Consider the following 16,661-nt stretch of genomic DNA (forward strand, 5'->3'; position numbering starts at 1 on the left):
AATATTTTATTCTGAGATCAATCTGATTGGTTACACCAGCCAAAGCATTCAAGTGTAACTGGTGTGTGTAGGTGTGGGTGTGTGTACATGCACGTGCTTTAACTCACAGGCTTTTTGTTGACTGGTTTGAGGTACATGCGTACTAGAGTGCATGGTTATAAGCTTCAATTCTGGTACCCATCAACCTGGGTTTGAATCCTCACACACTGTGTGGCTTTTGGGGGAATCATTATATAATCTCTCTGTGTTTCATTCTTTCTATCTGTAAAAAGAACAAAAAAAACCCTCATTATTGTTAAAATTAAATTGACTTCCACCAGTAGAGTAGCTAGAACAGTGCCTGGATCACAGCAAATACTCAATAAATTTAAGTTTGTATTATTATGAATGAACTCTGGCTTACAGTATTCATTCATCTGAGTGTATAGACACAGAATCCAACAGCTCCTCTCTACTACACAAGGTGCAGTTCATATTTTTCTTGATTGTCTTGCCTGAGAGGTTCAGCTGCTCGATTCTCCATACTGAATCACCGTCCTGTGGGTCTGGGCAGCAGGTGGCATGCTCATAAAAGCCTATCATGGTGTGTCACCACCACAGCAAGTCACAGATGGCGTCCTGAGACACTGTGATGCAAACCAGCAAGAGGAGACTGAGATATCCATCAAGCTTCCGTGAAGAATCACAGAGCTCCTCATTTATGTGCTTGTCAACATTTTGTCCTCGTTTATTACCTTCGTGAGCATTTATTTTTCCTTATCATGTCCCAATGGTAGATTTTCAGTCTCTATAGTTATGGACATAAACTTCCACATTTTCACCAATTTCCTTCCCCATCAGCCCTCATCTGATCTGTATTTGCATCCGCTTGCTTGTGTGAGAAACAGAGCTTGCTCACAAGTGTCGAACGGATGAAACGTTTCTCATGGTAAGGCAAGTTTGTATGTCCTCTGAGGTCTCCTGCAAGGCACCTCCTGACCTCCACGCACTTCATTCATAGAGCTTTGAAATTGGTTCAACTTGCTAGCAAGTCGGAGAGTATTTACAGAGTAGGGATGAGTCAAATGGGGAACATGAACAGATGGAGAAGAGCCAGTTGTTATGCTTCAAGTACGTTTCCCACATTGGAATGTGTCAAAGCCTGGCGGTATACACTGCATGCGAGTCACCCACGTAGTATAAAACTGATTTAATTTACTACCAAACGCCTTCGTTTTGCCATTACATAATCATAAATGTGCCCCCAAAGAGGCAGTGTTAGAACATAAGCCAGGGCAAAGAGCCAACCAGACATGAGATCTAGTCCTAGTTATACAACCTCATGCATGTTCCTACAAATCCTCAGTGGCCTTTAGGATCTGTGGCAGGACATACCTTGACACCACTCTGGTCTGTTGACTTGTCTTTCATTTACCTACCTGGTGAGCTGTGCGGTTTAGCAGCTAGATTCCTGGGCATGCTGGAGAGATACTGGGGAACTGACACTGGTGCCTTGAGATGTTGTGGCAACCCTCAGCTCCACCCGCCCCCACATCCTGTCTACTCTCTAGTGAAATTGCTGCTCTAAAAAAAGAGCTCAGAGCAGCTTGAGAAGGGCCTGGAGAGTATGGCCCTCCTCACTTTTCCCCCCAAGGTCTTGCTGTTAAATCTCCCACAAGCTCTAAGAGCAAATTGTCAGTGATCCACTTAGCCCTAAACACCTCAGCCACATCTACCTGGATGAAAGAAATTGCTTTCAGGGATAGATGCATCTCAAGAAAGTTGGCTATAAAATGGATTTTTATAAAGAGAATTCCATTTTCTCCTGGCTTCCATTACAAAATTGGAAAATTTGTCACACTGGAGGAAAGAATCCTCTCAGGAGACAAAAATGAACATTTGGGATGAGAAATTAATGTAAAGCCATAGCAATGACACGTCTCTCATTGGAACGCACCAGTGCCTGCTGGGAACTACCTCATGGTTCACTTTCCCTTTGAATCATTTCCAGTGTTTTGTGGAAGCATTGGAACTCATGAACCTAATACACACTGTCAGTCCTTCCCCTCCCCCACCCAAGACTTAGAATTTTCTCCATGAGCAAAGGTTCTATTTCCATGTTCTTGCACCTCACAAAACTTGCTACTGCTCACTCGTATTAGTTTGAATATGGCTTTAGGCTGCAACATAACATTTTGCTCATTCATTCACTTATTGATACCCCACTTCATTCCTATAAATAATTTGACGTGGCTTAAAGGAATAAATGAGATAAAATGGTGTGTTTGCATTTCAGATTTAATTCTACTTGTTTCATTTTTACTTGCATTTCAGATTTAATTCTACTTTTTCAGATTTAATTCTACTTGTTTGCCCTAATTAAGTCAATTTTGACATTTTAATGTCATAAGCCATAGCATTAAATAAGAAATATTAATCTATTGGAGCTGAAAGAGTCTGATAGGTCATCTGGGCTACCTCCCACCCAGCACAGCTTCCACCATAGCCTGTCCAGTGAAATGGAGTGGTCTTTCTACCTTGGCTCTGTAACAGATCGTAAGAAACTGCACAAAACTTTGCTCATCATGTGGCTCATGAGGCACCCTAGTTTAAGATCTGAAGCTTGATGAGTTTCCCAGTAGGTGAAGAAGAAAAGTTCTATTCCATCTGGAAAGACTCTGTCACCAATTACCCAGATAATTTCCCACTACCACGGCACAAAGAGAGTTTATTCTCTCAGTAGCAATACCTGGGGCATTTCTAGCTTTTTCTCCTTTTTAAGGTTCCTGGAAAAGCAGAAGCCTTTGCTCTCTGAACCCTGGCTTTATGCCACCTCCTCACTGCTAGATGAATACTGCTCATTTCATTGTCAGCCAAACTTGATTCAGTGGAATTTCCCAAACTGTGTCCACAGAATCTTCCTGCCTCAAACTTCCCATCTGGGGGTCTGTTCCCTGGGTTATTTCTGCTTTAAAGACTGTATAATTGTGAACAAGGCACTAGGTCCTTCTCTTACATCCACAAGGGGTTATTCTGGCTTTCCCCTGGGAGCATTGGGAGGATGTGGGCAGAGACATTGAGCTGACAGCTTAGCTGCCCAGCTGAGTGCCAGACACTTCTGATCTCTCTCTCTACCTATTCTGTGCGGGTCAAGGGCACCTTCTTCTGCCAATGGCACACAATCCCTCAGAACTGTGAAAAGTGCCACCTGTCACATTGTTCCGGCATCACAGGGAACATCCACATAATGCAAAGTTGGTGTGTCAGTCTGCATTCTCTAGACTATGCTGCCGGAACCCCCAAACCTCAGTGACTTACAGCACAAAGGCGCTGGGACTTATAGCATGGCCCGTCTGCAGCCCAACTCTGCCCCTCACAACTGCTGTGGATCCAGGCTGATAAGGATCCCTTGGCTGGTACATGCCATTGTCATGACAGAGGCAAAGAGCAGTGTCCAAACCTCATGATAGCTCTCCCAGTATCTGTTCACAAGTGGCATATGTCACTGTTACGTTCTAGTGGCCAAAGCACATTATATGGCCCTGTCTGATGTCAAAGGGGTGGGGACGAACACTACAGCTTAGCGAAGGACAGATACTACTGTATCCAGCAAAGGAGAGATGTATAATCCTTTTGCAGTGAATGAGGTGAATTGGGACCAATAAAGCAATCAACCTCAGTTGGTGACATTATAGTTTGGGGAAGGCTCCCATAGAGGAGCTAACTTGTTTACACCAATTATAACCTATCATAGAGTTTCACTGTCCAGATTTGGGGGGCATCAGCTCACTGCCGTTTCTTCCAGAAGCACTGAGCATCCTCCATAGATTTTCCTGTCACTTCATCATGCCACCCCATTCACTGTCTGCCTCGCCATCCACACACACTCACATAGCACCTGGGTTCGCTTTTTTCTGCTCTCCCAAATTTCCTACCTCCCCTTCTTTTCCAGGCTGTTATCCTTCCCAAAGCCTCCTCTAGTGCCTAGAGGTGTGATACACAGGTGTCCTTGCCTACTCCCATTTCCCTTGCTGGGTGAGGTAAGGGGAGGCCTCAAGTCCTTATGGTGAAGGAAGGACGGCAAGACATAGCATGGTCTTGACTGCAGGAGGCAGCTTGCTTTCATTTGCTCTCGCTCTGAATTTCTTTAGTTATGATCACATATTTAACATAAATCAGATATCTCACAGTACAAGAGTTTGCCTTCTGCCAATGGACTTCCCTGAGTTTATAGATGAGACTCATATTCTCCCTGCTAGCAAAGCTTCTGTTCCTTCTTTTTTTTTTTCTTTGAGATGGAGTTTCACTCTTGTTGCCCAAGCTGGAGTGCAATGGCGTGATCTCAGCTCACTGCAACCTCCACCTCCCTGGTTCAGGTGTTTCTCGATTCTCCTGCCTCAGCCTCCTGAGTAGCTGGGACTACAGGCATGCACCACCACCACGCCCAGCTAATTGTTTGTATTTTTAGTAGAAATGGGGTTTTACCATGTTAGCCAAGCTGGTCTTGAACTCCTGACCTCAGGTGAGCTGCCCGCCTTGGCCTCCCAAAATGCGAGATTACAGGTGTGAGCCACCGCACCCAGATCTGTTCCTTCTTATGCTAAGATGTTATCTGTCTCTTTCACCACCTTTGGTTATGTATGCATTGCTTTCCTGTTAATTTCTCTCTGGAAGATATGCCCAGTGGTTGCACTTTTAAGATTTATCTCTGTGTGTGTGTGTGTGTGTGTGTGTGTGTGTTCCAGTTTTTGTTTATTTGTTTTGCCTGGACTGCAGTGGATAAGTAAATTCATTTCTGCCACTCAGTCATATGGGAGCCCTGCGCAGGGTATCATCCACATCTGTTGAACTGTCTCACCACCACCACCACCACCACCACCTTCCTCCTCTCTTCCAAAAGTGCCACTATTTCTTTATAACTCTCAGGACCATCCTCCTGCCCAGAAGATGCTCAGTACAGATGAGCATTTTCAATCTTATGTCCAAGTGTGCTTCTCCCAGCATTGCACTGTTCCTTATTGTTGGTGCACAATTTCATAATTCTGTTTAAGCCCCCATATAATGTAGAGAAATAGCTCAGGGTTGTTGCCACACAATGACACTTTGAGATCGTCTCCAGAACAATGCTTCTATGCACCAGGACCTTCATGGTTCCCTTTACCAAACTGTCTTGTCTTTTTTTTTTTTTTAACTTTTATTTTAGGTTCAGGAGTGTATGTGCAGGTTTGTTACATAGGTAAATTGGGTGCCACGGGGGTTTGGTGTACAGATTATTTTGCCACCCAAGTAATAAGCATAGTACTTGATAGGTAGTTTTTTTTAATCCTCTTTCTCTTCCCACCCTCCACCCTCAAGCAGGCCCCAGTGTACATCATTCCCTTCTTTGTGTACCTGTGTTTTCAATAGTTAGTTCCCACTTAAAAGTGAGAATATGTGGCATTTGGTTTTCCGTTCCTGCATTAATTCACTTAGGATAATGGCCTCCAGCTCCAACTATGTTGCTGCAGGGTACATGACCTCACTCTTTTTTATGGCTGTGTAGTAGTCCATGGTGTATATGTACCAAATTTTCTTTATCCCAGCATGTAGGTTGATTCCACGTCTTTGCTATTGTGAATAGTGCAAACTTTCTCTTTTTTTTTTTTTTGAGATGGAGTTTCACTCTTGTTGCCCATGCTGGAGTGCAATGGTGTGACTTCGGCTCACCTCAACCTCTGCCTCCCGGGTTCAAGCAATTCTCTTGCTTCAGCCTCCCAAGTAGCTGGGATTACAGGCATGTGCCACCATCCCTGGCAATTTTTCTGTATTTTTAGTACAGATGGTCTTTCTCCATGTTGATCAGGCTGATCTGGAACTCCTGACCTCAGGTGATCCGCCCGCCTCGGCCTCCCAAAATGCTGGGATTACAGGCGTGAGCCACTGCGCCTGGCCAAATAGTGCAAGCTTTCTATAGTTACATAAAGAACTCCAGTTTGAACAGTGCATACCCCACCCAGTCTCCTCTGATGGATCAGACAAGGAGCTCCTCTCCCCCAAGCCTATGACTCACAGAATATTCTGGCAAGAGGGGACCTTACCACTGGCCCAGATCAAGATCCTAGTGCCATTTAGGTATGCAGTTGTCTTGGTTGCCACCCAGAAAGGTTATGACCTTTGACCCTCATGATGTTTGCATTCCTGCCCCTGTGCCTAATCCTGCTGTTTGGGACAAAGGATGCTAACCTATAAATTGCTAGTTTCTTTCTTCCAAAGTATGGCCAACCATTGAAATCATATAAAGCCAACCACCTCATGAAAGAACACACATTGAGAGAGGGCTGTTTAAACAAATGTTCAGTGAGCTCCCACCTCATAGAACCATGGAGTGGAATGAAGACCAGTCTTCTAGACAGAACAATTGATTCCAACCCCTTCATTTTATAGAGGAAGAAACAGAAATCCAGAAAGTCAAGTAAAACTTGCTTGCCAGGCTGGTGAATGACAGCAAGTAGATTTCTTATCTCTTAAAGTTTTGCCATGTCCCGCCTTGAACTAAGCACAGTAATTTTTTTCAGGAGACAACAAACCCACAAGGAGATATGTTTTATTTTTATTGCTGCATAATATTTGTCCATATTTATGGGCACATGTGATATTTTGTTACATGCATAGAATGTGTAATGATCAAGTCAGAGTACTTAGGGTATCCAGCACCTGTATTTATCATTTCTATGTGTTGGAAACATTTCGAGTCCTCTCTTCTAGTTATTTTGAAACACACAATACACTGTTGTTAACTATAGTCACCCTACTCTACTATCAAACATTGGAACTTTTCTAACTGTACGTTTGTATCCATTAACTAACCTCTCTTCATAATCCTTAGCCCACCTAATATATTTCCTAGCAACTGATATCTATCATCCTACTTTCCACCTCCATGAAATCAACTTTTTTAGTTCCCACATATGAGTGAGAACATGTGATATTTGTCTTTCTGTGCCTGCCATATTTCACTTAACATAATGACCTCCAGTTCTATCCATGTTGCTGCAGATGACAGAATTTCATTTTCTACAGCTGAATAGTATTCCATTGTACATATATACCACATTTTTAATCCATTCAGCCATTAATGGATACTTGGGTTGATTCCCTATCTCTCCTTTCCTTTGGATAAATACCCAGTAGTGGGATTGTTTGATTATATGATAGTTCTATTTTTAGTTTTTTGAGAACTCTCCGTACTGTTTTCCATAGTGGCTGTACTAATTTACATTGCCACCAACAGTGTGTAAGAGTTCCCTTTTATCCACATCCTTCATCTGTTACTTTTTATCTTTTTAATAATTTGCATTCTAACTGAAGTAAGATGATATCTCACTGTGGCTTTGACTTGCATTTCCCTGATAATTAGTGATGTTGAACATTTTCTCATTTCTCAGCATTCTTCAAAATCTCTCAAATTTGGCCACTTCTATGTGGTTTTTTTTTTTTTTTTTTTGAGACAGAGTCTCTCTCTGTCACCCAGGCTGGAGTGCAGTGGCGTGATCTCAGCTCACTGCAAGCTCCACCTCCTGGGTTCATGCCATTCTCTTGCCTCAGCCTCCCAAGTAGCTGGGACTACAGGTGCCTGCCACCACACCTGGCTAATTTTTTGTATTTTTAGTAGAGATGGGGTTTCACCATGTTAGCCAGGATGGTCTTGATCTCCTGACCTCGTAATCCGCCCACCTCGGCCTCCCAAACTGCTGGGATTACAGGCGTGAGCCACTGCGCCCAGCCTTTCTATGTCTTTTTTTTTTTTTTTTTTTTTTTTTTGAGAAATGTCTATTCACATCCTTTGCCCACTTTTTAATGGGATTATTTATTTTTATACTGTTAAGTTGTTTGAGTTCCTTGTATATCTGGATATTAGTCCCTTGTCAGATGAATAGTTTGCAAATATTTTCTCCCATTCAACAGGTTGTCTCTTTACTCTGTTTTGTTTCGTTTGTTGTGCAGAAGCTTTTTAGTTTATTATGGTCCTAGGTGTCTATGTTTGTTTTTGTTGGCTATGCTTTTGAAGTCTTAGCCATAAAATCTTTGCCTAGATCAATGTCCTGAAGTGTTTCCCCTATGTTTTCTTCTAGTAGTTTTATAGTTTTAGGTCTTATATTTAAGTCTTTAATCCACCTTGAGTTGATTTTTGTATATGGTGAGAGACAGGGGTCCAGTTTAATTGTTCTGCATATGGATATCCAATTTTCCCAGCATCATTTATTTAAGAAGATATCCTTTCCCCAGTGTATGTTCTTGGCATCTTTGTTGAAAATTGTTTTGCTGTACATGCATAGATTTATTTCTGGGTTCTCTATTCTGTTCCATTGGTCTATGTGACTATTTTTATAGCAATACCATGCTGTGTTGGCTCCTCTACCCTTGCAATGTATCAGGTAGTGTGATGCCTCCAGCTTTGTTCTTTTTGTTCAGAATTGCTTTGGCTATTTGGGCTTCATTTTGGTTCCTTACAAACTTTAGGATTATTTTTTCTATTTCTGTGATAAATAACATTGGTATTTTGAAAGGGATTCTATCGAATCTGTAGATTGCTTTGTAGTGGTCATTTTAACAATATTAATTCTTCTAATCTATAAACATGGAATGAGATACATGGAATGTCTTTTCATTTGTATGTGTCACCCTTAATTTCTTTCATTAGTGTTTTGTAGTTTTCCTTGCAGAGATCTTTTACTTCCTTGGTTAAATTTAGTCCTAGGTATTTTATTTTATTTTTTGTAGCTATTGTAAATCGGATTGCCTTGTTGATTTGTTTCTCAGTTAGTTCATTTATTCATGTATAGAAATGCTATTGATTTTTGTATTTTGATTTTGTATCCTGCAACGTTACTGAATGTATCTATCAGATCTAAGAGCTTTTTGGTGGAGTCTCTAAGTTTCTTTAGATATAAGATCATGTCGTCTGTAAAGAGGGATAATTTGACTTCTTATTTTTCAATTTGGACACCTTTTATTTCTTTCCCTTATCTGATTGCTCTGGCTAGGACTTCAGGAACTACATTGAATAAGTGTGGTGAAAGTGGACATTCATCTCTTGTTCTAGTTCTTGGATAAAAGGCTTTTGACTTTTCCCCATGATATTAGCTGTCATTTTGCCATATATGGCCTTTATTGTGTTGAAAATGTTCCTTCTATGCCTAGTTTGTTGACAGTTTTTATCATGAAGGGAGTGTATTAGTCCCTTCTCATGCTGCTGTGAAGAAATACACAAGACTAAGTAATTTACAAAGAAAAGAGGCTTAATTGATTCATAGTTCTGCATGGCTGGGGAGACCTCAGGAAACTTACAATCATGGCAGAAGGCACCTCTTCACAGGGCAGCAGGAGAGAGAATGAGTGCAAGAAGGGGAAATGTCAGACACTTATAAAAGCATCAGCTCCCGTGAGAACTCACTCACTATCATAAGAACAGCATGAGGGCAACTGCCCCTCTGATCCAATTATCTCCCACTGGGTCCCTCCCATGACATGTGGGGATTATGGGATTACAACTCAAGATGAGATTAGGGTAAGGACACAAAGCCAAACCATGTCAGAGACGGATGTTAAATTTTATCCATTTTTTGGGGCATCTATTGAGATGATCATATGGTTTGTGGCCTTCATCCTATTGATGTGATATATCACACTTATTGATTTGCATATGTTAACCCATCTTTGTATCTCTGGGATAAGTCCCACATGATCATGGTATGTTATCTTTTTGATATGCTGTTGGATTTGGTTTGCTGGTATTGTGTTGACGGTTTTTACATCATATTCACCAGGGATATTGGTCTGTAGTTTTGTTGTTGTTGTTACATCTGTTTCTGGTTTTGGTATCAGGATAATGCTGGCCTCATAAAATGAGCTAGGGAGAATTCCCTCCTCTTCAATTTTTTGAAATAGTTTGAGGAGAATTGGTGTTAGTTTGGTAGAGTTTGGTGGTGAAGCCATCCAGTCCTGGGCTTTTCTTTGTTGGGAGAGACTTTTCATTATGAATTCAATCTCATTACTCATTACTGGTCTGTTCACATTTTCTGTTTCAATCATGGTAGGTTGTACGTGTCCAGGAATTTATGCACTTCCACTAGGTTTTCCAGTTTGTTACTTATTCATAATAGTCTCTGATGATCATCTAATCAAATGTATTATTTTGAAAAATAATTTTGAGACTCATTTCTGTGATATCAATTGCAATGTCTCTTTTTTGTTTCTAATTTTGTTTATTGGATCTTCTCTCTTTTTTTCTTGGTTAATCTAGCTAGCAGTTTATTGATTTTGTTTATCTCTTCAAAAAAGCCAGTTTTTTGTTTGATTGATCCTTTGTATTTTTTAAATTTCTATTTTGTTTAGGTCTGCTCTGATCTTTACTACCTATTTCCTTCTATTAATTTTGGGTTTGGTTTGCTCTTGCCTTTCTAGTTCCTTGAGGTACACCATTAGATTGTTTAGTTGAAATCTTTCTACTTTTTTGACGCAGGTCTTTACTGCTATAAACTTTCCTCTTAGCACTGCTTTTGTTGTATCCCATAGATTTTGGTATGCTGTGTTTTGATTTTCATTTGTTTTAAGAAATTTTTTTATTTCCTCCTTAATTTCTTTTTTGACCCAATGGTTATTCAGAAGTATGCTGTTTAATTTCCACATATTGGTATAGTTTCCAAAGTTCCTCTCTACAAGAAAATCTTTGAAATATTCTGATTTTTGAGAATGTTGCATGACAAATAATGGCAACTTGTCCTTACTTAGATAGCAGTTGGTTAGTTGGTTTATTTAACTTAGTTCCCAGTGGAACTAGTGGAAATAACATTCAGTGGTTCTCCCCACCTAAGTACACCCTATCTTCTTGTGCCTGAAAGAGATCCGACACAGCAATAGACAAGTTATCACCCAGTAGTGTTTCTCTTACTATCCATGTAGGGCATGCCTGGGGACATCCCTCTGGTGCTCACTGGCAGTCTATGTGTCTAGGTATGTCTATGCTTACAGATATACTAAAGGAGGAGTTGTTTCTTTGCCTGGCCTCAACTATGCCCCAGGAGCAATTAGGTTCTTAGTAAATGCTGTTGTAGGGTAACATGTTTTTACTACAGTGATAAATATATATATATATTTTTAATCAACATCCTGGTGACAGACCCCATGTTGGTCAGCTGATGCTAATTTGTGGTATGTTGCAAGATTTCTTTTGTAATCTATTCACAAGTTCTTTTGTAGACACTTGAGTAAATAAACCATGTGGAAGAAAGGTAGGAAGAGCTGGAGTTTGGAGTCTGAATGTAGCCCTCTGGTGAGAGTACAGAACTTGGTGTCAGAAGTTTAGAGTTTAATTTCCTGCTCAGCCAACAACTCTTTGTGTGATAAATAAACTGACATCCCCGTACCCGTAGGCAGAAAGACTGTCTAAACAACTCTAGAGCAGGGGGATCTGTTTATTTTGCAATTAGCAAAAGGTAAAGGGTCTTGTCTGAAACACTTAGTTAGGATCCCAGACTTGACACTCTTTCCACTGGCTGTGCGTGCCTCCTTCTTTAAACAAACCTCCCACCATCACCTTTTGAGAGATTCTGAGAATTTAAAAAATTCTAATAAATACCACAGCAGCATTTGTTCAAATTGACTTTTAAAAATCACTTTCATTGGATCTAGGGTTTCTTCTAACATGTTACCCTTGGAAATGAAGGATCAAGATATGAAAGCCATCGTAACAGTATTTCTGATGGAATCGCCCTGGTGAGGATTTTTTAAATAGTAGCAGAGGAGGCTTTGATTTCTTCCCATCACAATGTTGCAAATGAGCCTAAATACAGCTTTGCATTTGTTTAACTGAAAGCTGCCATTTCTCAGTGTCAGTTGGGCGTTGTATCTCAGAATGACAAGTGCTGTTAACTTCAGCTACCAAAAAAAATTTACCAATCTTAGCATATCTTCACCAGAGTATAATTGTTAAAATGATTCTATGAGAGATTCTGCAAGAAAAAAAATGTACAAAAATCGGAATTACTTGGGGAAATGGATGGGATGGATTTGCATTTGATATGACTTACAGTTGGCAAGGTAAAGAAAAGCATAAATACATTGAATTTCCCTGACCTGGGCAAATTCATCACTAATAACAGGAGTAATAATAACGACAATACAAATAAAGATCATAGAATGATACAAAGGCCTTTCAAAGATTTGTACACGTTTTTTGTCTAAATAATAGTTTCAGAACCAATTTCAAGCAAATATACTTAGTTCCATGTCAAACTAAACTTACAGGGTTGATCAATTCTGGAGCCCTTAGTCATGTTAAAAATTTGGGCTCCCTTCAAATAGTGCCTTTTTTAGATTATTTACATTTTAATTCACAAAAATGTGATTTTCTATGTCATATCTCAAAAGTACAGTTTTGCATAAGTCAAGGTGCCCCTTAATGGAAACATGACTGTGTTATTGGTGCCTTCTGGATAAGCAGTTGCCTTTCATCTAGGGTGCCAGCTTACTGATGCTGCTTCTTCGTATATATGTGTCTGTCCCATTGGGGAAGGTGGGAGGGAATGGATTTAGAAGATTTGGTATAGCGCTGCTAAACTCTAAGTCAATTTGCCTGACCATGTATTTTCAGGCAATTAAGGAAATACACTTGAAAGTTAACTCATAGGAATGTGCATTGGGCACAGAGCAAGGTCCATTGACTCATTTCTTTCTTAAGGATGATGTATCATTGATTCCTCAATGGGATCTCCTTGGTCTGGTTCTCCCATCCCAATGGATGTCAACAAGGGTTCCTGGAGAGAAAGGATGGAAGAGTTGGGTCATCTATTCTCTAATCAAATGTATAATTAAAAAAATAATTTTGAGACTGAGAAGCCTACTACTTAAGCCGTAACTAAGGAACAAGTCTGCATTAAAGTAAAATTACTGGCACGCTAAAAAAAGGTGGCTTAAGAAATGAAAACTCGCAAGGTCAGGGGAATTTTTAGGAAGGCAGAATTATCTGGGTCCTCAAGGAAAAGAAATAGAAAAATTCCTGCACTAATTCTTTTATTTCTTTAAACAGTCTAGAGGTTTATTGAATTACAGTTATAAGTAAGAAAAAAGCAGTTTGCCTTTCTTGGGGAAGAATATTTTAAGCTCTTATTTTTTTGCTTTTAATATTAACAGAGTTTCTGAAAAGTCTAAGAAAAGGCCGTTCCTAGTATCACAAAAAGAAAGGGCAATAACATTTTGAATTTGGTTTATATGGCTGGCATTTAGGGAGATATAGTAAATTATTTTGATGCATTGACTGGTAAGTTTTTTGGTGATTCATATCAGGTTGCTGTATTTATTTTAAGACCTAATATATAAATCTCATTTCCATTAATTTAAAAAACATTTATCAAACACCAATCATGTAACTGAAACTGAGTTAAACACTGCGATTCTCTGATGAGAGCAATACTACTATTTATTTAATGATAAGTAAAATCAAATAAAAACTATGCTACATTAGGCCTTTGCTATAAAAATTTAATAGAATCAGAGTTGGAAAGCTTAAAAATATTTTAGAGGTCATCTAATCTATGACAACTCATACACACAAAAGTATATTTTACATGGGACCCGGAACAGTTGTGTATGTTTATATGTATATCATATATATATATATCCTTTTATATACATATTACATATGTATGGATATATATATATGTATGTACAAACCAGTTTCATGAAATAATACATACTCTTATTCTGATTTATTACATTAAAAATGCTGATCACAATTCTCTAAATTGATTTTATAACCCATTAACGAATGTCAGTCTGAACTCTGAAAAACACTAATGTGACACAACAGCATGACCCCTTTTCTTAAAGATGAGATTGAGCCTGAGCCAGGTTACTTGCTTACATTAGAGCCTTGGTTAGTGGAAGGGCTAAACCAGATTTCCTGACTGCTGGTTTCCTGGTCTATCACATTATCTTATTTTCTTCTTAGAACACATTATCACCATCTGAAATGATCCTGCTCATTGCTGTCCTGAGTGTTATCTGTCTCTCCCTTAAGGAAGTGAAGCTCCTGAGAACAGCCACCTTCACAGATGTACTGGCTGTTATTCCACTCATGCAGAGCTTGGCATATAGCATATGTTCCATACATTTTTTTTTTTTTTAAATCAAGGAGGGCTGTAAATTGGACCCTGCTTTCTATCAAGTATAGATTCGGTTGAATAGTTTGGTAGGGTCATTGCTGTGGAATAACAACCTGCCTTTTATGAGGGAGGAAAAAGAAGATGAAACGATGTACCCAAGGTGCACACAGCATCAACACAAAAGCCAGAACCAGAGTCTAGGTCTCTTGACCCCTGTTCAGGGCCATGAGTTCCCTATGATATGTTGTCTTATATTTTTAGTCTAATAATATTATTAAGTTGAGTTGCCCCAGAATACTCCTCTCCCCTAAAGTGTAACTCTTTCATTTTCTTTTTTCTTTTTGAGATAGAGTCTTGCTCTGTCACCCAGGCTGGAGTGCAGTGGCATGATCTCGGCTCACAGCAACCTCCGCCTCCTGGGTTCAAGCGATTCTCCTGCCTCAGGCTCCTCAGTAGCTGGGATTACAGGCACCTGCCACCATGCCTGGCTAATTTTTGTATTTTTAGTACAGATGGGGTTTTGCCATCTTGACCGGGCTGGTCTCAAACTCCTGAACTCAAGTGATCTGCCGCCTCAGCCTTCCAAAGTGCTGGGATTACAGGCATGAGCCACAGCGCCCGGCCAACTCTTCCATTTTCTAAGGAGTAGGGGAGCTCAGTGTTGGAGAAGCCACACTATTTATGAGAATACTGTCAGTCAAATACAGCAAGAGGAACACATACTTCCAGGTGTGTTGAAAGGTCAAAAATTACATTTATTCTTTCTAAGTTATAATCAAATGAAATGAGAAATCAAATGGGAAATGTTTTCACATCCTAGATCCTTGCCAAATTCTAGCAAAGAAACACAAAGTCAAGTAAATATGTAATTTAACTTTAGGGTACTTTTTAAAGGGAAGCAAATTGCTTCTAGTCAGAGATTTTTGTTTGGACAAGTTTCCAGTATGAATTTTAAAACATTTTAGAAACTAAACTCTGGGAACCCATGCCACAGAAAAAGGGAATGAGAGAGAGGGAGGTGGGATTAGAGACAGCTTCTCACTTTAAGCTACAGGAGAAACCTCACATTCTGGAAAATGACCACTGTTCAAAATAGGTCAAATTGCAATTTACCGTAATTCATCAAAACTCTAACGGCCACTGGAGAAAGCCCCAGCTTGATCTGGCCCAGGACTTAAGGGTTCCTTAGGGCAAGCGCACCCCAGGCTTTTTCTTTATATCCCCAGCATACCCAAAGTGGACTCTACCCATCTTGGATCTTCAGTAAATATATGAGTCTAACAAATGTGACCGAGAGCCAGTACCTTTGATCCTAAAATAAAAGTTTTCACTGAATTTTGATGAGTAGCATTGGGCATAGAGTTTGGGGCAGCTTGGGGAGTATTCTACCTTCTGAATCAGATTCAGCAAATAATAAATGGGGGCATATGGTCCATGATTTATCTGGTGACTCTAGACCAGAGTTTCCTAAAATTGTTGTCATTTTTTTAAAGGTGGGGAGGGAAAGTCTGGATTAGAAAGAGAAGAGGATACTAGCTAAAAGTGATCGTATTTATTGTGCTCTAGAAACAATTTCCCATTTAATATTATTCCAGCATAAATGTTGCCCCTGCATTCCATCCACAATGCAAAACGTCAGGGAACGGAGCTCCCATGAGAGCTTGTTTCTGCTTAATGTACCCTGGGGGAAAGCCTAGAAAACATTAAAGCAGTAGCTAGGAGCTTTAATGAAGTTAGCCTGCTGAAACCAGGGGAGGTATGCCCGAAGTACACCTGAAAGCACTTTGATTATGGCATCGGCTTCAAAAGAAGCCCCTTCCTTCATTTTTTAGCTCTGCTGCCCTGAGAAACAGAATTACACCTTTATATTCAGGTTAATTTTGCTGTCTTGCTGAGGCCTGAAAGCATTTCTAAGCACTCTGAAGATGTAAGGGAAGCGGGCTGTTCCTCTCCATCCTGCCCGCCACATCGCAAGCCCAAATGGACAGAGGGTGCTCAGAACCCTTCAGTTTGAAACATGTCCTAAGAATGTAAAGTCCAGCACAATAAATGCCTTCCAGTTCTGAAAAAGATAACTTCCTACTTTCTGCTAACATTCAGTCAATTGGGTTCCACAGGTTTGCTTTAAAAAAAACAAATCAAACCAAAACAAAACAAAACCTCAGATAATCCCTGGCTTTCATAAGCTATCCCTCCCCTAACACACACGCTGCCTTTAGCTTTTTCATATCATCACCTCGCTCTCTATTTCCTTTTGTTTTATACTGCTTGTGTTTCTTTCTTCTTCTTCCTCTTTTTTCCATTTTTCTCTTTGGCTGGTCTCTCTGCTTAGCATTCCTTTCATTTCCTTTTGCATCTCTCTTCCTCTAGGATTTTAGTTCCTCATTTCTGCTTGTTGTTTCCTTTTCTGGTCACAGCTGCCCCCTAATGGTTTTCAAGATCATTACTGCTTTGGACTAGAGGAAAGAGGGAGAGAAAGAGCTAGAGAAGGAAAGTTAGAGAGAAACATAAAATGTGTCTTTGCTTTTAACTTTGCAATAT

This window comes from Pongo abelii, chromosome 11 (assembly GCF_028885655.2).
Source record: "Pongo abelii isolate AG06213 chromosome 11, NHGRI_mPonAbe1-v2.0_pri, whole genome shotgun sequence".
Taxonomy (NCBI): domain Eukaryota; kingdom Metazoa; phylum Chordata; class Mammalia; order Primates; family Hominidae; genus Pongo; species Pongo abelii.